A 27,398-nucleotide genomic window follows, 5' to 3' on the forward strand; every position below is an offset into this window, starting at 1 on the left:
ATAGCAGGTAAAGCCAATACCTGCAATACCAGCATCCAATATGGTCGCCAAATCAGGGCCTGGCTGTTCCACTTCTGATCCAGCTCCCTGCCAATGGCCTGGGAAAAACAGCGGAGGATGGCCAAAGTACCTGGGCCCCTGCCACCCACATGGGAGACCCAAATGAAGCTCCTGGCTCCTGGCTTCAGCCTGACCCAGCAATGGCCATTGTGGGCACCTGGGGAGTAAACCAGCGGATGGGAGATCTCTCTGTCTCTATCTCCCCACCTCCTTTCAAATAAAGAAATAAATCAGGGGTGGGGGGAGGGGCGGGGACATACAGGTTCCTTGTCCGGCGTTATAACCACTTTGGAAAACAGTTTGTCAGCATCTGGAAAAATCACACCTGGGACCCAGCGTTCACACTGGGCATTCTACTGCCCAATAGAAAAGGAAGTGTTTATCCATAGACAGACTCAGGCACAACATTCATAGCCACGGTATCTGGAATAGCAAGAAGCTGCAAACAACCAGCTGTCTAAACACACGAGTGGATGGCCTGCCTGCGGTTCACTCCCTCGATGGCCACAATGGCCAGGGCTGGGCCAGGAACTACATCTGGTCTCCCACGTGGGTGCAGGGGCCCAAGCTCTTGGGCCATCTTCCACTGCCTTCCCAGATGTATTACCAGTTAGCTGGATCAGAACTGGAGCCCATATGGGACGGCAGCTTCACAGGCAGCCGTTTAACCCACTGCGCCACAACGGCAGCTCCCGTTATTTTATTTTCACTTCTGAAGGCTGCTTCCTGTCGTCCAGCAGCAGCCTGGAGAACCGCTGGGAAGAGAAGCTCACGCAGTCGGGCAGCCGTTTGGTGTCTGTGCTGGGCGCCGTGGCCCATGAGCTGTCAAGGGGCCGGCTGAGCTGACAGAGACGTCAGTCCCTCCCAGACACACGGCGTCTGGCGAGAGGAGCACAGGCCACGCAAACTCTGGACCCCATGCACCTATCCTCCACAAGGACATTCAGGTTAAAACCGTGTCCACCAAAACAGACTAAAACCCAGCCACTGGACCCAAAGGTCTGGCCAAGGAGTCATAAATGTTTCCAAGTCACAAGAACATGGGACGGACATATGGCTATCCTGGGACTCCAACTGAATGTCTACTAAACCTCAGGGTCAACCTAAACGTGTCTGACACTATTACAGTTATTCTGCATAGCACTGTGGGGGCCTGTCTTTCTCTCTCTCTCCCCCTCTATATGCTCAGACACAAAACAAGGAAAGCAGTGTGCTGAAACACTGTGCTTGTGGAGCAAGTTGGTGGACTTTGTGCCTTATAAAGATTTTCTGTAATCTTGATTCTGTCACGTTTTTATTTGTTAGAAAAACACATCATAAAGGACCAATTTCATTTTCCCATATAAATTGGTGCGGAAGTAATGAATTACATAATAACCGTCATGAGTGACTCCTAGGAAGCGCCACAAGCCATAAGTCATTTGCAGAAGAGCCCCGGGTTAGAAATGAAGACCTGGCCCAGGGCCCACCTCGGCCCTAACCAGCTGTGTGCTGTCAGGCCCTCCATCACCCTCTCTGGGTCTTGGTCTCCTCACATGTGAAGTGAGGACTTCATCATCTGCAAGTGGACTTTGGGACTCATCCCACATCCTTTGGGAGTCTTCCGCCCTGCTCAGTAATTGTGCTGCTTAAATGGCAAAGGCGACTTCAAGAAAACCAAAACCTCCTGCTTTACAGCGGGGCTGAGCCACGTTGCTCATGCGACAGAAGCCCGGCGTCTCCCACTTCCAGGGTAGGAAACTTGAACCTGGCAAGCAAAGAGGGAAGGACACGGAGTCAGCAGCCAGGTGGGTTCTCGAAGCCTCCTGGGCAGCTGGGATGGCTGTGGACAATCGGCCCATCTGCCTCTTCAGCACTGCCCAACAAGATGTCCCCAAAGTCTCCTTCTCTCCTCGTTGACGCTGAACTGGGAATGCTTAGAGTGTAAGATGCATTTTTACACATGCCCAGCTCTCCCCTGCCCCAAAGTTGCATTTTTCTGGCAGTGTGTAATCTCTGAATGTCTTCCAAAGGCACCCATCTAATTTCTTGGCATCTCACTGGGGTCATCGACCAGAAAGGGCAGCAGCCAATGCACGGCATGTCATGATCGCCACAGGAGAAAGGTCTGCCGCGGGAGAATGCACACTGGACCTCGGATGCAAAGGTCACCACTTATCACAGGAAACAGGGATCACCACACGCCTCTCTCCCTCGCCAAGTCTCCTTTTCAGGGAGTTTCAACAAGTAGAACCTGGAAGAGAGAGGACTGGCCGAAGTGAGAACACCATCAGTGGTTTCACCTGGAGGCCTCGGTGCCCAGCCGGCCCCATGGAAAGGCGCTCAGTGGGGTGGCCCTGATCCTGTTTCTAACATGTCAGGTGCAGATCATTGCTTGGAGAGGGGAAAGGATGCTGTCTCCTCCTCTCAGTCTGGTCTGGAAGCTCAGCAGCAGGCAGGAACCTCCCTCCCCAGGCTGGACACACCTGTGAGGTTAATAATGAGGGCCTGCCACCTACCAAGCCTCACCTATGCCCAGAGCCATGCCCACTCAACCTTCCTCAAGCCCAGAGAGGTAGGGACTGTCAGTAACCCATCTACAGGAGGGTGTACCGAGAGCATTAGGAAGCTAACATGTGGCCAGACCAAAATTCAAGTACCAGTTTGGTGTCTGTGCTTGGCGCCGTGGCCCATGAGCTGTCAAGGGCCGGCTGAGCTGACAGAGACGTCAGTCCCTCCCAGACGCACAGTGTCTGGCGAGAGGAGCACAGGCCAAGCAAACTCTGGACCCCATGCACCTATCCTCCACAAGGATATTCAGGTTAAAACCGTGTCCACCAGAACAGACTAAAACCCAGCCACTGGACCCAAAGGTACTGCTTTGCAGTACCGTTCTCTCCAAGGAATTTTAAACTCAAAGGATCTTTGAATTTACACAGCCACTTCTTCCTAACAATGGGAACCCAAGGCTCCTGGTGGCCTGGAGGCCTCCCCAAGTTCACCCAGAAGGAGCTGGAGTCAAGATTGAAACCCTTGGGTGCTGATGTTCTCTTAAAGGACCCGAGACCCCCTCAGCCAAGGGGGTGGGGAAACCAAAAGCTGGAGTGTCACTCGACAGGTGCCTGCCCAGTCTGGAACATGCGCAGTAGTGCCGCACCTTGAGCCATGATCTGGGGCTGCCAGTGCCTCAGCACCTTGCAAGGGGTGCTGGAGCACTAGAGGCTGGCACACTGCCCCAAACACCCATACCACCGTGGATGGATCATGGATGAATTTATTTAAAGTCCTTTCTCAAAAGGTCCTGTATAGTCTGCCTGCTCTCAAGGTCACCATCCCTGATCTTTGCACCCTGCTATACCAAGGCAGGCAGCTTCACATCCAAGCCCTCTCTGTGCCACCAGTGTTGCCCATGGCCCCTGACGCTACCAGCACAGGACACATTTCAAAGTCAACTGCTTTGCACTTAGAGCTCAGCTGCCAAGAGCCCCTCTTAGAAACCCATATTCTGTTTGATTATGACCCCAGGCTATCTCCTCTCACCCCAAGACCTCAGAAGGCCAAAGCAGGGGTCAGTGCTGGGGCACAGCAGATTAAACAGCTGCCTGCAGCACCAGCATCCCATGTGAGCACTGGTTCGAGTCCCGGCTGCTCCATTTCTGATCCAGCTTCCTGCCTGGAAAGCAGTGGAAGATGGTCCAAGTGCTTGGACCCCTACACCAAACAGAGGAGACCCAGATGAAGTTCTTGGCTCTTGGCTTCGGACTGGCACAGCCATGGCCATTGTGGCCATTTCAGGAGTGAATCAGAGGGTGGAAGATCTCTCTCTCTCTCTTTTTATACTCTTCCAAATAAATAAATCTCTAAAAAAAAAAAAAAAAAAAAGGAGAAGGGGGAAGGAGCTGGCACTATGGCACAGCAGGTTAAAGTGCTGACCTATAATGCCAGCATCCCATATGGGCGCCAGTTCAAGTCCTGGCTGCTTCACTTCCCATCCAGTTCGCTCCTATGGTGCTATGGCCTGGGAAAGCAGCAGAAGATGGCCCAAGTCCTTGGCCCCTGTACCCACATGGGAGACCCAAAAGAAGCTACTGGCTCCTGGCTTCAGGTCAGCTCAGCTCCAGCCATCGGGGAGTAAACCAGAGGATGGAAGACCTCTCTCTGCCTCTGCCTCTCTGTAACTCTGCCTCTCAAATAAATAAAATAGAAAAAAGGGCGAGGGGCTAGTTTCATTGATCTAGTTTCATCCATATTCTGAGGCATAGGCTATGTACATGGCATGGACAGGGAGAATTATTCTAGATTTTATTTATTTGTTTATTTAAATATTTATTTATTTGTTTGAAAGGCAGAGTTACAGAGAGGCAGAGAGAGAGAGACTGAGGTGGGGGGTGGGGGAGAGGTCTTCTATCCACTGGTTCACTCCCCAGATGGCCACAACAGCTGGAGCTGCACTGACCCGAAGCCAGGAGCCAGGAGTTTCTTCCAGGTCTCCTATATGGGTGCAGGGACCCAAGGACCTGGGCCATCTTCTACTGCTTTCCTAGGCCATAGCAGAGAGCTGGATTGGAAATGGAGCAGCCAGGACTCAAACCAGCGCCCATATGGGATGCTGGCTCTACAGGTGGCAGCTTTACCTGCTACACCACACCTGCTACTGGCCCCATAGTCTAGGTTCTAGACAGGAATCCTAGAAGTATTGGGAAGGACTTCCCAGGCCATCAGACAGTGGCTGCCGTATCCCAACCAAGGCACTATACCCAGCTTCTGCCCGGCATCCTCTCCTGCCAAGAATCCCTCTCTCCAGCCAGCATAGGCCCCTCTGGAATGGCCAGGCCACCTTGTCACTCCAGGTCTCTCAAATTGGGGCACAAAGGACACAGTCAGGCCTGATGATCTGACAGTGTTGGGACATTAAAGTATGCAGTCACCTCATCTGGCCCCGCCACAGATCCTGAGGTATCTCAGGCTCAGCTCATTCATCAGGACAAAACCCCTACTGTGTGCTGGCCCCATGCAGGCCCCACCTAAGCACACTACAAACACACACTGGCACAATTCACACTTGCAGCACCCTGTGTGCACTGGCTCTCACACATGAGAAGTGCTCTGAGAAGGTGAGAAGCACATCCAAGGCCACCCCTGGTGAGAGGAGGAGGCAGGGTGCAAACCCAGGTCTGTCCCATTCAGCACGTGCGCATTTGGCCGGCACGGGTCCCAGTCGATGTAGAAGTTTAGCATGTTCGGAACCACATATGACAAACAGGGAATGTCTGCCGCATTCGGAGGAATGTGCCGGCCCACAGGGATGGGCACCCAGACTTTACTTCCAGGTCAAGGTCATGCAACCTCACTGAGACTGTGAAAAGTACACAAAACAGGGCCTAATGCACATATCACAAAGTCGTTGATTACCAAAATTTTTTATTAAGATTTACTTATTTGAAAGGCAGAGTGAGAGAGAGAGAGAGAGAGATTCCCATGCAGAGGCAGAGAGAAACAGATCTTCCATCCGCTGGTTCATTCCCCAAATGGCCGCAAAAGCTGGAAGTGGGCTGATCCAAAGCCAGGAGCCAGGAGCTTCTTCCAGGTCTCCCACGTGGATGCAGGGGCCCAAGTACTTGGGCCATCTTCTGCTGCTTTCCCAGGTGCATTAGCAGGGAGCTAGATGGGAAGTGGAGCAGCTGGGACTCCAACCGGCCCCCATATGGGATGCCAGCTACAGTACAATGCTGGCCCCTGATTACCAAATATTAACTCCATTAGGTTTACAAAACCCTATGAGGTAGGCAGAGTTTTCCCAAATAAGGAAACACTCCAAGTCACGTTGCAAATACAAATGCTGGCTCTCGGAATACACTCCAGGAGCCAGTCCAGAGTCCACACACTGAGCCTGGTCGCTAACCTGCACTCAAACATCTGTTTTTCTGAGCTGGTCAGGCCCAACCTCCCTGTTCGTGGCCGTGGCCGGCCATGGACGCCCGCACACCCCACCCGGCACTGATGGTATGAGTCATTTACGAGCTCTGGACGGCCAAGGTCTTCAGGTTCAAGGAGCCAGTGACTCAGTGCAGTCGCCCTGTCCAGGGCTGCAGCTTTCTTTGTCCAGCGTGCAGATCTGTATACGCTAAATGTCTGTTTACTAGAGCCAAACAAAGAAGTCAAGGGAGCAAACAAAATCTGTAGGAAACACATGGTTGCGGCCTGTGGCTGGGAGACAAACAATAGAAGGGGAAAGGCCGGGACAGAACTCTGGGCAGACGCGGCCTTCGCTCGAGGCCACACCAGTGCCTGCGAGGGTCCAGGGCCCCAAAGGGCACCGCTGAACGTGTGTGATGAGGGCAGGACTCCCGTGGACACCAGCGCTGCAGTACGGGAGCTTAGCAAGGTGCGGGTCAGCTGCCCGAGGCGGGCCCTCTTATTATTAACCAAGATAAGATTAGGACTATTAACAACGCTCCTGGCAGTTGAACGCCTTTCATCCTATCGCTTGGGCCTTGCTCTCTGAGGTGGCAGAGAGTTCAAATTCCACATTTATGCTCTGCCAGAGGCCTGGCTTGTCCATTCACTCCAATACAAATGAAATTTCCAGAGCTTTCTTAAGAATGCGAGGTTTTTGTTCTTTGACTGGTGTGCCAAGCACCCAGCAGTCAGAGCTGCTGGAAGGAAACAGCCTATTGTTTTACCTACAAAAGCCACACTTACCTCTCTACTTCACACTTCTTCAGAGAAGCAGCTGAGGCTCTGCTACAGCCTCCCCTCCCCAGCCAACTCCAGCATTCACCCAGCATGCGAGAGCCCCTTCCATCAAACAGGCCGTGGGCAGTGTGGCCCAGGGCTGGCACCGCTGTGGTCAGGGAGTTGGATAACATACCAGCAAGGCCCAGGCACAGATTTCAGCAAACACTGGCAAAGAAGGAACTGAACAGGTTCAGTGGTGAAGAATAATGGGGCCGGGAGGGCGGCACTGTGGTGCAGTGGGTTAAAGCCCTGGCCTGAAGTGCCGGCATCCCATATGGGCGCCAGTTCTAGTCCTAGTTGCTCCTCCTCCGATCTAGCTCTCTGCTATGGCCTGGAATAGCAGTAGAAGATGGCCCAAGTGCTTGGGCCCCTGCACCTGCGTGTGCGACCCGGAAGAAGCTCCTGGCTCCTGGCTTCGGATCGGCACAGCTCCAGCCGTTGCGGCCATCTGGGGAGTGAACCAGCGGGTGGAAGATCCCTCTCTGTCTCCACCTGTCTCTGTAAATCTGTCTTTCAAATAAATAAAATAAATCTTAAAAAAAAAAAAAAAGAAGAAGAAGAAGAAGAATGAGGTCAGGTGAGAGGGGCAGACAGAGGCCCCCTGAGGAGGGAAGGGCTGTGCCAAACCCTGCAGGTCGGTGAGTGATGAACTGGACGGAGGGCAAGGGAGAGGGGAGAGGGGAGAGGGGCTGCAGGCAAAGGCAGCACAGGGGAGGCACAGTCAGAGCGTCCAAGCGAGCACAGTGGCAGCGGCAGACTCAGAGAGGAGGCTGGCACAGCGGCAGGGGCATAGCCAGGAGGACCCCTTCCCCCCAGATGACCCTGCCCGGGGCTGGCAAACCTCTTCAAGGTGGTGCTCAGGAAGAGACCTGGATTACAAGTCTGGACGCTCTTGTCAGTCCTGACCACCTCTACAGGGTTCAAGTGTGCAAAGCTCTTGGAGCAGAGCCTGCCCACAGGACCCCACATAACACAAGCCCCTGGCAGCTCCTGTACCAGGGCTGAACACACAGGTGCCAGCTGCTCCTTGGGCACCAGTTACAAGGCCGTGAGTGCTCTCAGGAAATCCCATCCGTGGGGAGGGGGCTCCAGACACCCACCTGCACCCAGTCTTCCCTCCCTCCTTCCCGCAGGAAGCAGGCCATGGCTATTGTCCATTGTTCCCAGCCAGTCCCCCCCAGTTGTCAGAAGTGAGACCGGTGCTCCCACAAGCAGGGAGACACAGGAGAACTGGGGTCGTCAGACTTCCCGGGGAAAGTCCCTCTTTGTTTAGAAACCACAGAGAACAAACAGAAAGCTGCCCGGAAGGTCTGCAGTGAGTAAGGAGGCCCCAGTTCCACCCAAGGAGCAGTCACACATGGCTCCCTGGAGGGCGCCCCCTTGGTAATTCACTCCCAAGTCATTCCGGGAGTGAAGGCTTTGCAGAGGATGTGGACGGCCCCTCGGCGCAAGGCCTGGGGACATCTCCTCAGAGTCCTAGAATGACAATGGTGATGACGGAAGACGACCTGACACCACGCCACTGCTCCCACCAAGGCAGACATGTTGCATTTACCGTGTGTCACAGACCTACAACACGGCTGCGACCTCCACGTCACAGAGGAAAACAGAGGCTCAGGGAAATTCGATAAGTTGCCTGAGGTCCCAACTGAGCCCTGGAAGAGTCAGGACCCAGCCCTGGCGGCCCGGGCTCCCAGCCGCTAAATCACACCCACGTGTGCGCCACGAGGAGCCAAAGGGGAACCTGCACTGACGGAGTGGACATCCCAACGTCCGCTGAAACCAGCACACGGGGCAGCCCCAAGGCGGGGGAAGTGAAGCCGGGCTTCCCCCTAGAGAAGCATTGCACCCAGAGGCCAGAACAGCACCGCGGCAGCTTTGTTCTAAGTAACCAAACGGTGGGTATGGAACACGCAGCCCGTTTCAGGGTTGACTTTGTGCAGCAGTTTTCCCATCTGCCGCTTCCAAAGCAGGCGAGAGGACAACAAATACAGGGAATCGCCCCCTCTGCGAGCACACGCAGGGCGAGGGTGAGGGGCGAGGCCGGTGTGCAGCACCCTGCCCTTTGCCACCTATGTAGCTCACCCTGTGGGTCCCCAAAGCCCACGGGGCCCTGGTTGGGGCTCAGCGTTCGTGCGGGTACTCTGCCCTCCTCTTCCTCGTCCTGCAGAAATTCAGGCTCACAGGACCCCGCTTCCTGGACCCCACTGGGCTGAGGGTTAGTGCTGCAGCAGCCTCGCTGTCCCATACCACGTTTGTGTGGCTGAGCCAGGCAAAGCCCCGATGAAAACCGAGCCATGAGCAATTCCTGGACTTGTCTACTCCAACTCCTCTTCCTGCAGGTGTCTTGGGCCCTGGGGAGAGCAGCAGCCTGACCCATCTGCTGTGGAACCCAGGCCTGGCCCAGCCCAGCTCATCTTTGGCCTGTCCATTGGCCCTACGCCGTAGTCCCTCGGTCAGGGCCCCAGCGTGGGCGTCCTCTGTGCAGCCCCCGTCAGGAGCCCACAACCCCATGCCCAGCTTCCTGCCAATTTTCACCCCACCCCCAGACCGGGAAATCGGAGGAGCAGCCATCTACACCAGTCCCAGATAATCAAACCCCTCTTCCCCACATCTCCCCCAGGCCCCATAACTGGCCAAGTTGACACCTGATGAGAAATGGGCACAAAGGCCCTGTGGTTCCCCAACAGCCAGACAGGAAGAAGTCAGGACAGGGCAGCAGGGGGAGGTTTGGTGTTGTGTGGTGCAGAGGGTTAAGCTGTTGCCTGCTATGCTGGTGTCTCATATGAGCACCAATTCAAGTCCCAGCTGCCCCACTTCCTCTACAGCTCCCTGCTAATGCGTCTGAGAAAGCAGCTGAAGATGGCCTGAATAGTTGGGCCCCTGCCACCCAGATGGGAGACCAAGATAGTGTTCTTGGCTCCTGGCTTCAACCTGGCCCAGCCCTGACTGTTGCAGCCATTTAGGGAGTAAACCAGTAGATGGAAGATCTCCGTCTATGTTGTGCTCCCTCTCTCTAACTCTGCCTTACATATAAATAAATAAATCTTTAAAAAGAAGTCACAGCTGGCGCCGCGGCTCACTAGGCTAATCTTCCACCTGCGGCGCCAGTACCCCGGGTTCTAGTCCCGGTTGGGGCGCCAGATTCTGTCCCGGTTGCTCCTCTTCCAGTCCAGCTCTCTGCTGTGGCCCGGGAGTGCAGTGGAGGATGGCCCAAGTGCTTGGGCCCTGCATCCGCATGGGAGACCAGGAGGAAGCACCTGGCTCCTGGCTTCGGATCAGCACAGTGTGCCGGCCGTGGTGGCCATTTGGGGGGTGAACCAGCGGCAGGAAGACCTTTCTCTCTCTCTCTCTCTCACTGTCTAACTCTGCCTGTCAAAATAAAAATAAAAATAAAAAAATAAAATAAAAAGAAGTCAGGAAGATGTCTCCGTGTCCACAACGGACCCACCTTCTCCGCCTCCTACCCCGGCTGCAGGATTAGCCATGTGCTGACCCTCTGGCCTTACTACTCAACTTCCTCACCCTTAAAAACATCCAAGTTATGAAAGGGAAGGAAAAGCTCACTGGAGGGTGGCAGAGCGTTTGGGAAGGGCTCTCCTTGGAGAAAACAATCAGCATTGTTTCTAAAAGTAGGTTAAGATGCTTCTCGCCGAACGCCACCGACGTGGTGTTCAGGCGCATCGTGGAGGCTGGCCGAGTGGCCTGAGTCTCCTTTGGACCTCATGCCGGGAAGCTGGTCGCGATGGTGGATGTCATTGACCAGAACTCTGGTTGATGGACCCTGCGCCCGGGTGAGGAGACAGGCCAGGCCTCTCAAGTGCATGCAGCTGACTTCATTCTCAAGTTTCTGCACAGTGCCCGCCAGAATGTGTCCGAAAGGCCTGGGAGAAGGCAGACATCAGTACAAAACGGGCAGCCACAGATGGGCCAAGAACATTGAAGCCAGAGAAAGGAAAGCTACGATGGCAGATTTTGACGGTTAGAAAGTCATGAAAGCAAAGAAAATGAGGAACAGAATAATCAAGAATGAAGTCGGGAAGCTCCAGGGCAGCTCTGCGGACAGCTTCTCCCAGAGAAGCCCCTGTTGCTAAGGGTGCTGTAGCCGCCGCCGCCGCCGCCGCCGCTGCCGCTGCCGCTGCCGCCAAGGTTCCAGCGAAAAAGGCGACCGCTGCGCGCAAGAAGGCTGCAGCCCAGAAGGCTCCGGCTCAGAGGCCTCCAGCCCAGAAAGCACCTGCATCAAAGGCATCTGGCAAGAAAGCATGAGAGGCTGTTAAGAAAGTAATAAAGATTCTTTATGACCAAAAAAAAAAAAAAAAAAAAAAAAGTAGGTTAAGAAACCAGATTCTCAGGCCCGTGCCTTGCAAGGCAAACTTCCGTGCCCCGACAAGCACAATCGCCCACCTCGGGCCATCCTCCCGGGAGAAGCCAGGGATGCCTCAGCCTCCAGGTGGTCCTGGACTCCGCGGGAGATGACCTCTGAGAACCCCACGGTTGGTAGGGACTAGAGACAGAATCAAAGCCGCCTGCCCTGGGCACCCTTATGCTGAATGCAGCTGGGAGTTCACATGGCCAGTAGTTCTCGACCAGGTCCTGCAGGGCCCAGTGTTTCCCTGGGGCACCCAGAATGTCCAGAAACATCCATGCCTTCCAGAGGAGGGGCCCCTGCTTCCAGCACAGCAGACCAGGGACTCTGTGGAGTGAGAACACCAAATGCATTGGTCAGCGTGGGCCGCCCTAACGGAGCACTGTGGCCAGGGCCGCTGAGACAGCCTGCTGAGACAGGGATCTGTAGCCCACAGCCCTGGAGGGGGCAGTCCAAGACGAAGGTGCCGGCCAATACAGTTCTGCAGTGAGGGCTGGCTTCCAGTCTTGCTGTGTCCCCACGTGGTGGAGAGAAAGCCCTGGTCTCTCTTCCTCTTCTGATCAGGATGCGGGTTTATCTCATCCTGGGGTCCTCACTGGCATGACCTCATCTCAGCCTACCTACACTCAGAGGTCCCAGCTCCCACTGGAGACTGAGGCTCCACCCTCTGACTGTGGTGGGAGAGGGGGCGGAAGGCATTCAGCCCCTAACTCCAACTCCAGGCCCAACTCCTGGCACCGCCACTCACTTGCTGGGAGACGGCAAAGCTCTTGTTACAGTGAGCCAGGGTCTCCTCATCTACAAGGCTGGCAGCGCCTGGCTCCCAGAAGAGCTACAAGAGGGAGCAAACGAAGGAACAGAAAGCAGAAGCGACAGGAGATGGCACATGAGCTGGGCCCCGAAGGCGGTGCAAGGGAGCACACTGAGCCCAGAAACCCAAGTGTGGGTCCCAGCAGGATGCGTTCCCAGCTGCTGTCTCTGGGAGGCTTCCAGGAGCCGCCTCGACCCAGCAGGGGGGAGGCACGCGAGGGTGGAGGGCATCTCTGAGCTGGACCCTAAGCTCCTGGCGACAGGCCTGTGCCTTCTGGACCCGACTACCCTGAACGAATTATTCTTTCGCAGACAAAGGCAGACACATCGCACCCAGGCTACTCAAGGGAGCCCTGGCCAAGAGGGAAAAGGAGAGGCCCCCGTGGCAGGAGCCTGTCGTTTTACCCCACCCAGGGCTGCCATCTCCACTAAGGACTGCCCTGCCCCCGCTTGCTGTGCTGGATGCCAACCAGCACCCTGCCCCCACCTAGGACTCGGGCCTGACAAACTGAGAATGCCCACCCCTGTCCACAGCCACCCGTTCCCGCTGTGCCCACAAAACCCCAGCAAGGCGGAGCTGGACAGGGAGAGGGCTTCCTTTTAGGGAAGGGCAACCTCAGGGACACACAGCAGGTGACCATCTTTCCCATGGTGGGGAAAAAGTGAGCAGTGGCCAAAGAAAAGGCAGCCAGCACTCAGAGATAAGCAGCACCAGAGCTGTGGAAAGAGGGAGGCAGGACTCAAAGAGGGACAACCTCAGGCAAAGCACATGAGCCCCACCCAGGACTGAACCTCCCAGACCTGTGGGCCCACCAATTCCTGGGAGGTGTTAGTTTTGCTTAAGCTACTTGGAGTTGGCACTTCTGTGACTTGTAACGGGAAGAGATAGGCCCAATCACAGCCGTCTGGCTGGAACTCAGAAGAACCAGGGCTGAAAAAGGAAAATGAGGCAAGTTGCAGACACCAGAGGGGAGCACGCTGTGAGCCACTCATTCTGGGGGACACACGCGGGCCTCCCCAGTGAGGCTCCCGCCTGGGGGCGTCCTTCTCGCAGGACGTGTGCTATGGAAAAGGAAGCAAACCCTGAGTAATCCGCTGGGCCTTGGTGCTGCGGTGGGAGAAGAGAGGGAAAACAAGAGAGAGCACAGCTGGAAAGGGAGCCAACTTCCTCCCTGGCCAAGGATACTCAGACTTATAAGGTGAAAAAGGTGAACATCACTGATCCCCGTTTCCCAAACTATTCCAGCAGTGCCAAGAGATTTCTGCAAAGGAAAAAAAAAAAAAGTGGGATTCAGTGCTCAAAGAACTTGGGGAAACCTGATTAATGCAGCAAAATAGACATTTTAAAAATTCCTCTGCAGGACTTCTCAGAGCCTTTGATATCAGAATGTATCTGATGACTATCCAAGGAGATACCGGCAGAAATATTCCCCAGCACATTTGACCACAGAACCCTTTGACCACCTCCTGCACCGGTGTTCCGTGGAACATTTGTTAAATGTAGATCCAAGCAAAGCTCCACACCCACAGAGGAAGACAGCTGTGCTCAGAGAAGTGCGGCTACTTGCTAACGATCACAAAGCAAGCACGTCAGCAGCTCTAGAGTAGAAACCCTGGCTCCTCGGCTCCCTGTCCAGTGCTCCTTGGGGCCCCAGCCCATCATAACGACCCTCAGTATCAGTTTAATCACTCCAGTCTTGGTTGTTTCCCAAAGCCAAGGCTAACTCGCATTTTTTTTTAAAGACATTCATATGTCATCTTCAGGCTGACAGAACCTAATTTGGATCTGACTTCAGGATCTCACACAGGGACACCACTGTGCTTCTAAATTCCAAGACACGACCTCAGCCATACTTCCTGGCAGGCCCGACCGGCTGCCAAGTGTCTGCGTGCATGGTGGGAAAAATCAGCAACTCGCACTCCTCCGTTTGACAACACAAAGTGTGGTACACAGCACAGAACAGAAGTGAGTTCTGAGAATGGAAATGTAAATATGTCAAAGGAACTTGATAAAAAGTATCGTGGCATCATCTCACTGGATCAATTTTAACTTCACAGCCTAAGGTGATATTTCCAATTTTTAAAATAGATAGTAAAAAAGTTTAAAAATCCAAGTGTTCATTGGCTTTTTAAAAATTATCTCAAGAGAAAGTTACATCACAATGTTAGCATAACACTGTACACTGGATAGAAGAGGCTGAAATCCCTCCTGAGCCTGTGTTCTAGAACTCTGCTGAACACTGCAGTGGCCACTAACCATGTGTAGCTACATGCATTTAGACTTTCATTCATTAAAACTGAACTGCAGGGGCTAGCACTGTGGCATAGTAGATACAGCCTCCACCTGCAGTGCCGGCATCCCATATGGGTGCCAGTTTGAGTACCAGCTGTTCCACTTCCCATCCAGCTCTCTGCTATGGCCTGGGAAAGCAGTGGAAAATGGCCCAAGTCCTTGGGCCCCTGCACCTGTATGGGAGACCTGGAAGAAGCTCCTGGCTCCTGGCTTCAGATTGGACCAGCTGTGGCCATTTAGGGAGTGAACCAGTGGATGGAGGATCTCTCTCATTCTCTGCCTCTCTGTAACTCTGCCTTTCAAATAAATAAATAAAAATCTTTAAAAAGAAAAAACAAACAAAACAAAAAAAAACTGAACTATATTGAAAATTCAGGGGCAGGTATCTGGCACAACAGATGAGACATTGTGTCCCATGTTGGAGTACCTGGTTGGAGTCCCAGCTCTGGCTCCCAATTCCAGCTTCCAGCTAATGCAGACCCTGGCAGGTAGTGGTGATGGCTTGTGATTGGCTTCCTGTCACCATGTGGGAGACCCAGGTGGAATTCCAGGTTACCAGTATCGGCCCGGCCTAGCCCAGGGCACTGTGGGCCTTTAGAGGAATGAACCAGAGGATAGCAGATTTCTCTGTGTCTCTCTCAAATCATGAATTAAAAAACAATTTCAAATTCCATTCCTTGGTAGCACCAGCCACCCATCAAGCACAGCCTCACGCGACTGCCGTCACAGACATGACAGATACGGAACATGCCATCTTCACAGAAGGTTCTATTGACAGCATTGCTCTCCACTCTCTGACCACTCTGTGGCCATGGCTGACGGGCCTAGGGCAGGCCACAGAAGGGCATTGACGGAAGGCTAGGGTATCTGGACGATGACCCAAGTTGAAGACCCCATCCAACAGAAAATCTGCGTCTACCTCACCCACCAAGTGCAACTCTTTTGGGGAGTCTGAAGTCGACAGGCAGTCAGCCGGCAGAGGGAACACAAGAAGAGACACGCAGTCAGCAGGAACGGTGGTACAGAGAGACGAGCCATGCCGAAAGAAGGTGCACGGGCTGAGCAGGAAGGAACCGCCTAGTTCTGCCTCACCTTGGCCAGCTTCCAAACGCCCTCCTGTGACTCTGGCTGCCCGCGCCAGCTCTCCCTGCACACGGAGCAGGCTGGCAGCGCAAGGAAAGACTGAGAGCTGGCAGCAGCCCTCCCCTGAGGACGGGTGGGAGACGGGGTTTGGACACCCCGGTCCCCAGCCCCGCAGGTGCAGGAGGACCCAGGGTGAGTGTTGCACTTCTCAGCTCTCGATGGGACACAGGACCACTGCCCAGAGGGTACCTCACTGACCACACACCCTTTGCTAACACACTTCCTTTTCCTCTCGCTTCTCCACTCCCCTCTTGATGTTTCCAGGGACCCACAAAGGCTATTTACACTCAAATCACTGCCTCAGAGCCCACTTCCAGGGAACACAAACCAGAACAGAAGTAGGCTGAGTGAGGCTTTGTTCCTTGCAACTAAAGAGCCAGGCACCTTGGCTCTGATCAGTCTGAGAGATGGGGATGTAAAGAAAGAAAACAAATGCTCACACATCACTGGTGGGAATGCAAAATGAGACAGCACTTTGGAAAACAGCTTGGAAGTTTCTGGTAAAGTTAAACATACACCTACCATATGACCCAGCAATCCCACTGCTAGTTATTTACCCAAGCGAAATGAAAACGTATGTTCACACAAAAAGCTGTGCGTGAGTGTTTATAGTGGCTTTATTCATAATCACCCAGAACTGGCAGCCACCCAAATGTCTTTCAACGGGGGAACAGATAAACAAAGCATGGGCTCCTTCTCAGAAATCCAACGGAACTGATACACAGAGAGACGTGAGCAAATCTCAAATGCCTCACGCTAAGTGAAACACTCAAAAGGCCACATTCTGTCGGATTCCATTTGTGCAACATTCTTGTCAAGACAAACACAGGGATGGGAAACAGATCAGTGGGTGCCCAAGGCTGGGGGCTCCAGGGCGGTGAAAGTGCTCTTAATGGTGTTAAGGACAAGACTGCATGTTTGTTAAAATACAACTGTGCACTTTAGGAAGGTAAATGTTGGGGCCAGCATTGTGACACAGTGGATTAAGCTGCCACCTATGATGCCAGCATCCCATAAGAGTGCCAGTTCAAGTCCCCACTGCTCCACTTCTGATGCAGCTCCCTGCTAATGTGCCTAGGAAGACAGCAGAAAATGGCTCAAGTCCTTGGGCCCCTGCCATCCACAAGGGAGACCCAGATGGAGTTCTAGGCTCCTGGATTCAGCCTGGCCCAGCCCTGACTATTGCAGACATTTGGGGAGTGAACAAGGGGATGGAAGATCTCTTCTCTCTGTAACTCTGCCCTTCAAATAAATAAATAAATTTCAAAAGAGGGAGGGAGGGAAGGGAGGAAGGAAGGAAGGAAGGAAGGAAGGATGGAAGGACGCTGTTACTGTATACAGCTTACATCTTAATCGAAAAAATGGGAGGAAATAGAAGACAATGAAGGCCGTAATCTAAGCAAGGTTCCACAGCACGCTCCTGGATGAGCTGAGGCCAGCTCCTCAGCCACGGCTGGAGCGTGGCTCTAAAGAAAGACACCATGCGCAGCACCCTGTACTCAGAGGCCGGGTATATCCCACCTGTGACAGCGGGGCGTGGGGAGAGGATGTGGGCACTTTTCCACCTGAAGTTACAACTGCAGAGGCTCCTAAAGCCACCAGGCAAATGAGTTAGACACAGCCAGCCAACCATGTGTGAGGAATGTGTGAGGAGGTTTCTACTGGAGGTGTCAGACACCTCTGGGAGACATCGGGGGCTGTGGCCAGAGTTTAAATGAACAGGGCACCCAGAGATGAAGGGATAAACAAATGTGGGTCTGAACCAAAGGCCACCAGGAAGAAGGCACTGCTGACATCTGCCACTGGGTGGGTGAACTGTGAAAACAGCATGCTAAGTGACAGACCCCAGACCCAAAAGGCCACATTTTATATGACTGCCTTTATGTGAAATGTTGAGAACAGGTCACTCCATGGAGACAGGAGTCACCAGCAGGTGCAGTGGGGCAGAACAGAGTGACCGCCTCGAGGGTTCTCTCTGGGGTAGCGAAAGCGTTACGGACCTAGATGGTGGGGGTGAGCTCTTACAGCCACACCCGTCTGAGGGATTGATCCTGCTGCCTGTGCAGAGACAGTCACAGAAGCTCCTCCCCTCACAAGGTGCCACTGGCTCCTGTCCTGCTGGCCACAAAGGCTTCCTGCTCCTTGTCTTAAGCAGAAAGAACCTGGGTCCCCTCTGTCCCTGAGAAAAAGAGCTCACCTCTGACCAGGTCCACCATTATCCCAGAAACCTGTACCGCAACCTCTCCTAGGTCCTCTTGGCTTCAAGTAGCTCCCTCTCCTCTGCCAGGGGAGCCAGAACAGCCCCCAGCCTTCTAGTCGATCCTCTTCCCAGCCTCCTCCCAGCTGCTGGCCTTACCTGCACATACATACACACCTGCTCATTCCACTCTGCTATTCATTTTTTTAAGTCAAACATCACACATCCTGATGTCCCTGCTTTCTCCATTTCTCTCTCTTTACCTCTAACCCCACCTCCTCTTGGAGGAGGAATGGTCCAGAGTCACTCACACTTGATTGGCTTGGCAATCACAGTGCTTGGCTTGGCACTGGCCCCCAGGTCCCCAAGCTGGAAGCCATCCTCCATCCCCCGTCACCAACTCCTTCTCCTGCCTCCCTGGCCTGGCCTCCAGGTAGCCCACCAGGTCAGCACCCCTCTGCCACTGCCACAGCAGCCCACGTGTGGTGTCTTGCTCCAAGCTGCTCTCCCTGTGAACTCCCTGAGCACAGTCTGCCTGCTTACCACTCTGTATCTCCAGCCCTGGGAAGAGGATGTGACTCTCAGAATTGCTGAATGAACACATGAATAAATCAGAATGCCAAAAAAAATAAATTCTTTCCTGTCTAAACACCATCCCAATACACGGAAACGTGAAGTGAGGCAGAGGAGGCAGAACCCTCCTCTGGGCAGCAAGAGGCAGGAACTGAGTTCCAGCGGCATGACCTCGAGGGGATCATGGTCCTCTCTGACCCTGTTTGTTTCTTTAAAATGGGTTGCTTGGCTGCAATCCTCTTTAAAGTCCTCAACACAAGTGCTGCATGATTCCGACAGCATTCTTCAAAGGTGCATAGCATTAAGGGCTCAGTGCTGTGGCACAGTGGGGCAGGCTGCTGCTTGCAGCTCCAGCATCCCATATGGGCATTGGTTTGAGTTCCAGCTGCTCTACTTCTGATCCAGCATCCTGCTAATGAGCCTGGGAAAGCAGTAGAAGATGGCCCAAGTGCTCAGGCCCCTGCACTCACAGGGGAGATCTGGAAGAAGCTCCTGGCTCCTGGATTCGGCCTGGCCCAGCCCCAGCCATTGAGGCCATTTGGAGAGTAAAATCAGCAAATGGAAGATCTCTCTCCCTCTCCCACCCCCTTCTCTCTCTCTCTCCCTCCCTCCCTCCCTTCCTCCCCCCCTTCCTCACTCCCTCCCTCTCTCTCTCTGTAATTCTGACTTCCAAATAAGTAAATAAATAAATCTTTAAAAAAAAAAGAAGAAATTAAAGGTGTATCGCCAGCCCAGCAGGTAGCTCAGCCTCTTCCACTGTGGTTGGTTTGGCTTAAAGGGCAGGAATCAGAGGATACACATTGGCGCCTAACTAGGGCCTAACATTGTCATCAGGTGTCGCAGCATTCTGGACTTCGTCCTCTTCCCAGGGGTCGCTGAGAACATCAGAGTATCTGAAGACAAGAGTGCCCATGAAACAGCGGACACACACGCCCATGCACAACCCTGGGGAACAGAACCCACACACTCCCCCAGTCAAAGCCCCAGAAGCTGTGTTTGCGAGATGCTGCATTTTTCCAGAATTGTGTCATCCTTCCCAACAAAGGTCACGCTTGGGGCTCACAGCCCCCCGAGAGCTGGGTGGGGCTGTCCGGGCCACAGTGGAGACAGCTGGCCACTCACACCACTCTAACGGTAGCTAAGACCTCCAGACAAGCTGGGTGCATACAGGGTGGAGTGGGCTGCTGGTCCCACCATGACTACGCAGTGCCCTGCGAGCACTGCAGGAACAGGCCCAGGCAGGCTTGGCCTCGGGCTGCTGGGCAAAAAAACAGAGCAGCTGTGTGGAGGCGTCCCGGCTTCTGGTGTAAACATAAAGGAAGTGGGGGTAGAGAACAAGCTTGCCCTGGGCAGGGTCCGGGGGCTGCTGAAGCCACCAAGGCGGGAGAAGAGGCATCAGTGACCCGAGGTGACTCCTCTTCTGATGCAACACTGAACTTGAGGTAGTTAGGGGGCACTCCAATTCTGATGCTTTTCCTTGGAATTGTGGGACTTCACCGAAGGCCACCGCAAAGTCAGGAGTCAGCCAGGCCTGGGCTCGGGTCACACTGGTGGCTGGGAGGCTGAGGCTGCGTCCCCTGGACTAGTGGTTATCACATCAGGGCAGCAATGAGCCTCAAGAGCAGGCAACCCAGGCCGACCTCCCCTACCTGGCTTGGGGACAGGGCCCAGGCACTCTAACTGGCCTTGACCCTCAATTCTGAGTGTCCTTCGTCTTCCCTGAGAACTCCTGGCCTTCTGGACATTTGGTTTACTGGCCCCACGGGAGGAAGACGACGTTGATGATGCTCTGGGGAAGCTCAAGTTCAAACTGTGCCCCATGGCTGCACTGCTCAGTTTGTTTGGGGCAGAAGGGTGCTATTTGTTGGGGTCTCTCCTTAGAACCCATAGCCAGGAGGTAAAAGCCATTGAATGACCCCAGCCCCTCACAAACACCCCCACCAGCAACTCAGGACTAAAAGTGCATTTAGGCAAACCCCATTTCCTGGGAAAGGGCTGCACTCCGGACACTGGATGCTGCCAGGAGCCTTTCCCAAGAAGGCACGATTGGCCTAGAGGTCAGAATGCTCCTTGGGAAGCCCACATCCCATACCAGAGCACCTGGGTTCAAGTCCTGGCTCCACTCTCAACTCCAGCTTCCAGCTAATGCAGACCCTAGGAAGCAGCAGGTGATGGCTCGAGTACTTGGGTCCCTGCCATCCATCTGGGAGACCTGGACTGAGTTCCTGGCTCCCAGCTTCTGCCTAGCCCAGCCCAAGCTGTTGCAAGCACTTGGGAGAGAACCAGCAGATGGGAGATCGCTCTTTCTGTGTGTCTAATTGTCTCTCTTCCTGTCTCTCACCCTCTCAAATAAAATAATAGATAAATAATTTTTTTAAGTGTCATGGTTGACAAGCCTGTTTTGGGCATGTATCTGCTGAAAGGCTCTTTCTTTTATGTTCATTCCCCCTGACACCTTTCATCATTGCTCTGTAAGACAGCAAGAAAACAACACCGTGGGAGTATGACAATGACAGCTCCGGATACACATATGCAGCCTGTCAGATGGAGGCTTGGTTTTTCCCCTGTCACAGTCACTCTTGGTAACGGGGCTGCAGAAAGGGAGGCCGAGCCTTCTGGAAGTTCGGAGTGTGTTCTTTGAAAGCCTGAGCACCACACACGGCCTGGCAATGCCATAAACATCCAACGTGCACTGCCTCTGAAATCTGTTAAATGAGGAATGCTCCTGCCGGGTGTCCTGGAGATTGCCTGTGTTTTGTTTTAATGTGGTTTTAATCAAGGAATCGTGGCGCTCTGTTCCTTCAGGAAATTCTGTTAAATGTTTCGCATTCCTCACAGAGAACTACTGTCTATGCCGATTACGATTCCAAGTCTTGAGTCCAGACAGTTTGGGGGATAAGCAGTGTTTCTGTTTTCCTTGATGTCGGCGTGAGAAGCGGGAAAAGGTGAGGGGAGGAAAGGACGCGAGTGCTCCTCTGACCCTGACGTGTCGACCCCGGACAAGACCAGGAACATCTGGGGACTCCAGACGTGTGGGTCACGTGCGCAACACTGATGGGAGCGCAGCGAAGCGCCTAAAAATAGACATCTCACCCAAAGAGGTTTTATCCATGAGCACCGCATCACTCTCAGCGTGGTGGAGCAGTGCAGACTATGACACGGGCACGTGAGGAACACAAGAACGGACGCTGTTCCAAAGGCGACACGGAATGAGACGATAAACCCGGCCGTGACGGAGCCACTCCCTCCCAGGGCCACTTCCAATTTTTCCTGCAGCTCTGACTCAGTGCTGAAGACGCTGGCTTTGAAATGTGCGAACAGGAAGCAAAGCCTGTCTGACCTCTCCTTACCCCAGCCTGGGCCTAGAGGGACAGCAGGCCAGGACGCTTTACAGAGGCCCCCACGACAGGGCTCCCACGTCTGCATTTAGCTTCTGGATCTTGAGTGGACTGAGACTCGGAGCCCCTCGGCTTAGCACAGAAGGGGGTCTCGCTCCGCAAGCCTGCAGCGTGGTCTGATTGGAGACAGGTTCCCAGGAGACTCACTCCAGAGGGCTGGGCACGCCTACGGATGGGAGGGAGTTGTCTAAGCCCCGAGCCCTCATCTACACTCGCAGAGATGGTGGGAAAGCAGAGACTGCGCGACTGTGAGGCGGTCAGGGGCCGGCACCCACACACCTGCCACCACTGGGCCCACTTCCAGCATCTGTGATGCCCTCCCAGCGGACACAGAGTTGGGACAGTGATCACAATGACACAATAACAGCTCAAGTTTACTGAGCGCTGAGGAAGTTCAAAACGCTTTCTTTATGTGTGATCTAAATCTGTACATTTGATAAATGATACATCTGGTCTGTTCTACATAGGATATTTATTATTTAGGAAGTAACCTAAATAATCCCCACAAGTAGATATACTATGTGTGTTCTTTAGTTGAGGGAAGTATGAAGTCACAGAATCCGTCCTACAAAGCGGGTGTTATCTCCATTTCACAGACAAGAAAGTTGAGACATGGAGAGGTTCGTAATTTGCCCTTAGTCAAGGGTCAGCAAATGTTTTCCGTGATAGGCCAGATGGTAAGTATTTCGGGTGGGCCATATGGTCCCTTTCAAACTACCCAACTCGGCTGTCGGAGGAGGAACGTGGCCCTAGACAAGAGGTCAACAAAAGTGTGGCTGTGCTGTAACAGAACTTTTCTCGTGGACATGGAACTTTTAATTTTGTGTGATTTTTTTATATACCAGGAAATAATTATCTTCTGATTTTTTTTTCATCATGTAAAAATGAAGCCTCATTCTTGGCTCTTGGACCATACAAAAACACAAACAAGGTGGGTCTGGCCCGGGGCTGTGGCTTGCCAACTCCTGCCCAGCTCATTCATTTAGTCCAAAGTCAATGCCAAGCAGTTCAGATCCACAAGGCATGGCCACAATCTCATTAGAGGGAAAAAAAAAAAAGTCGGGAAACAGTCCAATAAATCATGAGTGGAATTCACATTATGAGATGCTCTGCACCATTAAAAAGTCAAACACACACGGCTGACACGAAGGAGCCAGTCAGGCAGGTGGAAGAAGCAAGCTGTGCATCAGCACACGTCACGATTCTATTTATGTATCAAGAACAAAGCTGATCATGTGCACGCACAGACGCACACGTTCACACACAGAGAGTCAACACTGAGAAAGAGGCTTGGAAACACCTCCACCCAACGGCAATGGCCAGGCAAGGCCAAGGGGACTCAGGCCTTGCCTGTGTGTGGAGGCGGCTCTGTGCTTTGAACCTTTTACATGCCAAAGGCACCCTTGTCACATGTATATAATAAAAGAAAAAAAAAGAAGAAGAGGGCCTGGTTACAAGCTACTACTTGCCAACAGACTGAGCAGTGGAAGCAGTTTCCATGAGCCCCAATCTAAACAAAAGCTGGTTACAATTAATTACAGGACAAAGACATTCTTTCCAGAGAGACACAAACATATAAACAAACAAACAAAGGTGGCATAAACTAGAGCAAATAAACACAGCCATGTCTGATTTTAAACCTTGCTTCCCCACCTCACCTCTGCAGGCACCATTAGCCTTCCAAACGGATGTCAGTTGTAAACAAAGCCTTCAAGGTTTTCGTCTGGTGTGTGATAGCCAGGCATAGCTTTCTTGACTGCATAAACTTGCATTTATGAAGTTATTTTGGTTTGCTTCACTGGCATGAACGTAGCTGGAGGGGGAGTCATCAGCTGTGGAAATGAGATTTCTCTCCATGCCAATTTTTAAATCCAGCCTCCAGGTCATCTTATTTTGTTGGACGCTTCTTGCAGTCACATTTTTTGTTTGTTTGTTTTACATGAAAGAGCACATTCCCTTACCCCAAGCCAGGTTTGCCTTTTTCCATTGCTCTGATTAAATGCATCTTATTCAAATGGAATGTTCTCAGAGTTTCCGCCCTTGACTGGCCTAGAGCTGGATGGCCGAGCCTCTGGTCACACAGACCCCGAGCCCTAGGCCATCTCCACATAGACAAGAGGAAGGTCCAGAACCCCGCCTCCTCCAGCCAAGCCCAGTACATGGTTCTGACCCCAGGAACCTAGAGCTGCTCTCAGAGCTGGGCTGGCTCCCAGGCACTCTCAGCCAGTCCCCTCTGTGGCAATTAAAACAGTGCTGCCCGGAGCAGGGTCCAAAGATGCTGAAAGGCAAATCTCCGAGTGCCATCCCCATCAGAGCTGTGGGGGCCTTGTGTTGACCAAACAATGGACCCTTGCAATCACAAACGACACCTGGCACGGAGGGCGCAGGAGGGAGCTTGGAACCTCACCCGAGCGTGCTGCACTAATCCCAAATGTATGCTGTGACTGCACATGCTGCCCAAACTGGCAAGACAAAGCTCTCCCATGGTGCCATGGCCCCCAGGTGCCACTGTTTGGACACAGCAAATCTGGGCTGAGACATCACTTACCCCCTTGGATAAGGCAATTCTAATTCCTTGCTTTTGTGATAGGGTCAGTTTTATGCTCTCCCCCACCACATTAGGAACAAAAGATAAACTGTTATAAAAATGCATTTTATAGGGGCCAGTGCTGTTGGCATAGTAGGTTAAGCATCGTCTGCTGAACCAGTATCCCATATGGGCACTGGTTCAAGTCCCAGATGCTCCACTTTCAATCCAGCTCTCTGCTATGGCCTGGGAAAGCAGTAGAAGATGGCCCAGGTCCTTGGGCCCCTGCACCTGTGTGGGAGACATGGAAGAAGCTCCTGGCTCCTGGCATTGGCTTGGCCCAGCTCTGGCAGTTTCTGCCATTTGGGGAATGAACTGGTGGATGGAAGACCTCTCTCTTTCTCTCTCTCTGTCTCTCCCTCTCTCTGTCTGTAACACTGCCTCTCAAGTAAATAAATAAATCTTTTTAAAATGTATTTTATGTATATTTGCTGTGATCAAAAAGGATGAGATCTATGGTCCTAGCAGATTTCAAGTGTTTAAGTGCAGTATTATTGTAGCTGTAAACACCATGCTGTACCGCAGACCTCTAGAGCTTTTTCACTTTAAGAACTGAAACTTTGGCCAGCGCCGTGGCTCAACAGGCTAATCCTCCACCTTGTGGCGCTGGCACACAGGGTTCTAGTCCCGGTCGGGGCGCCAGATTCTATCCCGGTTGCCCCTCTTCCAGGCCAGCTCTCTGCTATGGCCCGGGAAGGCAGTGGAGGATGGCCCAAGTCCTTGGGCCCTGCACCCACAGGGGAGATCAGGAGAAGCACCTGGCTCCTGGCTTCGGATCAGCGCGATGCGCCGGCCGCGGCAGCCATTGGAGGGTGAACCAACGGCAAAAAGGAAGACCTTTCTCTCTGTGTCTCTCTCTCACTATCCACTCTGCCTGTCAAAAAAAATAAAAAAAAATAAAAAAAGAATGCAAATGTCTCTTTGAGATCATGATTTCCTAATATTTTTTATAATGTGCAGTAGTAGGATTGCTGAACCATGTGGTCATTCTGCTTAGAATTTTTTGAGAAATCACCAAGTGTTGGTTTCCACAACAGCTGCACCCTTCTACATTCCCACCAACAGCGCACAAGGACTCCGATTTCTCCATATCTTGGCCAACACTTCTTTTTCACTTTTTTGAATAATAGACACCCTAACAGGTGCTATCACATTATGGTTTGAATTTGCATTTCCCTGATGGTGATACGGAGCCATTGGCCATCTGTGTGTCTTCTTTGAAGAAATGTCTGTTCAAGCCCTTTGCCCATTTTCTTTCAAGAGGCAGAGAGAAAGACAGAAAGACAGGGCACCTATCTGCTAGTTTACTTCTCAAATGACCAAAAAGGCCAAGGCTAGGCTGGGCTGAAGCCAGGGGCTAGGAACTCGGTCGAGGTCTCCCACATAGGTGGCAGAAACCCAATTACTGAAGCCATCGCTGCTGCCTCCCGGGGTGTGCATTTGCAGGGAGCTGGAATCAGGATCCAGAGCCAGGAACCAAACCGAGGCACTTAAATGTGGGGTGTGGGTATCTAAAATGGCAACTTAACCATTAGGCTAAATGCCTACCCTCTTTGTCCATTTTTAACCAGGTTATTTGATTTTTATTATTGAGTTGTGTGAGTTCCTTATATATTTTGGATATTAACTCATTAGACGTGATTTGCAAATATACAATTTATTTTAGTGCAGTGTCTTATAGCCTACTGTAGTATAAAATTTTCAGTCATGTCTATAGCTAGGGATCAGCAATATAAGGTCTGTAGACCTTAAAATTTTTGTGAATAAAGTTTTATTGGCACACAGTTGTGCCTTTTATTCAGGTATAGCCCACTGCTGCAGCAGGCTACAACAGCAGGGCTGAGAGCTATGGCAGAGACCATATGGCCCACAAGCCTGAAGCATTGATTTTGTGCCCTTTACAGAGGAAGTGTGCTAACCCTGCGGTACGTGCTCAAGGCTTAAAAGCATATGTCTACTTTGGCCCTCATTATAATGTGACAGGAAGGGCACTTCTGGGTCAGATCATTCTCTTTTCAACACTGTGATTTTTATTGCTGGAAACAACCCTAAAATCCAAGCTCCTACCACCCAAGCAGATAAGTTACTGATGGGTCTCTGAGTCCCAACAGGTGGCACCGCGTCCTTGCATGGCTGGGGGGACAGTGGTGGTTTCTACCATGTGGTGTTTCTTGCTCCCCTGCTCCAACATCAGCCACTGCAAGTGACCCCCGCCTCCTCCCACTCCCCCACTGCAGCCACAGTGCAGAGCTGCAACAGGGAGACACAGAGTCCTTTCCAGGACCTTCCTGCAGGTTTTCAGAAAAGATACTCAATTTGCTGTGGACTTATTTGACCCCTGACCCAGCCAAGAACTAAACAGAGGAGAGACAAACAGAGCTGAGAGCTGGGGATGGAAGGAACCCCAGGGACATTGTTTGAATCCCGGATCCAGAAATCCAGGAATACATCAGATTCCCAGACGTATGAGTCCATAAACTCTCATTTGGTTAAACTAACTAGGCTTGAGCTTCTGTCACTCGCTGCAAGGGCAATTCTGAGCACACAGCTCGGAGTCTTCCATGCTCTACTCTGTATTTAAGAGCTCCTACATTATTTTTCATGATTCTATGTTGCTTTAATAACCCCCATGTTTAGTGGGTCTGTAGTCCATCAGTTAGGACCAAGCCGACTCGCCCCCCTAGCCAGCTGACCCCAGGGAAGCCTCACCCGGCACCACACTCCTGATCTGGCTGGACCTCAAAGGCAGCAGACACAGCAGGGCACCACGAAGCCAGGGCAGTGCTGTTATGCGGGAGCCCACCTGCAGCCAGCCAGTTACCCAAGGTAGCACCAGCTAAGCACCAACACTCAGCAACCCACCTTCCCTGCATGAGTAAGACACAGCTTGGGGGCCTTCAGCTGTGAAATCCCAATGCCACCTCCCCCTGCCCAGACATCACTCTGTGAGCTGAGATTCTGGGCTAGACTGGGCCCCCACTTGGCAGTAAAAACCTGTTCTACTCCATGCCCAATCATGGCCCCCTTAGCCTTTACTGTTCCATAAAAAAGTGGGAGTTACTAAGGAAGGGCACCGGGATGTCACTCCACTCTGGTCCAGGACTGTTCTGTGCTCGGGGCAATGATGCTCTGCCCTCCGCCTTTCTGTCTTAAAGCAGGACACATGTCCCTCTGTAGAAATGTCATAGGAAGACAGCTACCCACCCTTACTTACCTCCCATTTCCCATAACTCACCTGTTCCCCAGGTCCAAAA

The 27,398-nt window shown here is 52.7% G+C and overlaps 1 protein-coding gene and 1 pseudogene across 1 annotated transcript in view; one reads left to right on the forward strand and one right to left on the reverse strand.

Moving 5' to 3' along the window:
* The window catches only part of GRK5 (G protein-coupled receptor kinase 5), a 205,495-nt gene that overhangs the window by 149,970 nt on the left and 28,127 nt on the right, over positions 1-27,398 (reverse strand). The window lies entirely within an intron of this gene.
* Positions 10,322-11,043, forward strand: LOC133776273 (large ribosomal subunit protein eL14-like; annotated as a pseudogene).

Source organism: Lepus europaeus, chromosome 17 (assembly GCF_033115175.1).
Source record: "Lepus europaeus isolate LE1 chromosome 17, mLepTim1.pri, whole genome shotgun sequence".
In the NCBI taxonomy this organism is placed as follows: domain Eukaryota; kingdom Metazoa; phylum Chordata; class Mammalia; order Lagomorpha; family Leporidae; genus Lepus; species Lepus europaeus.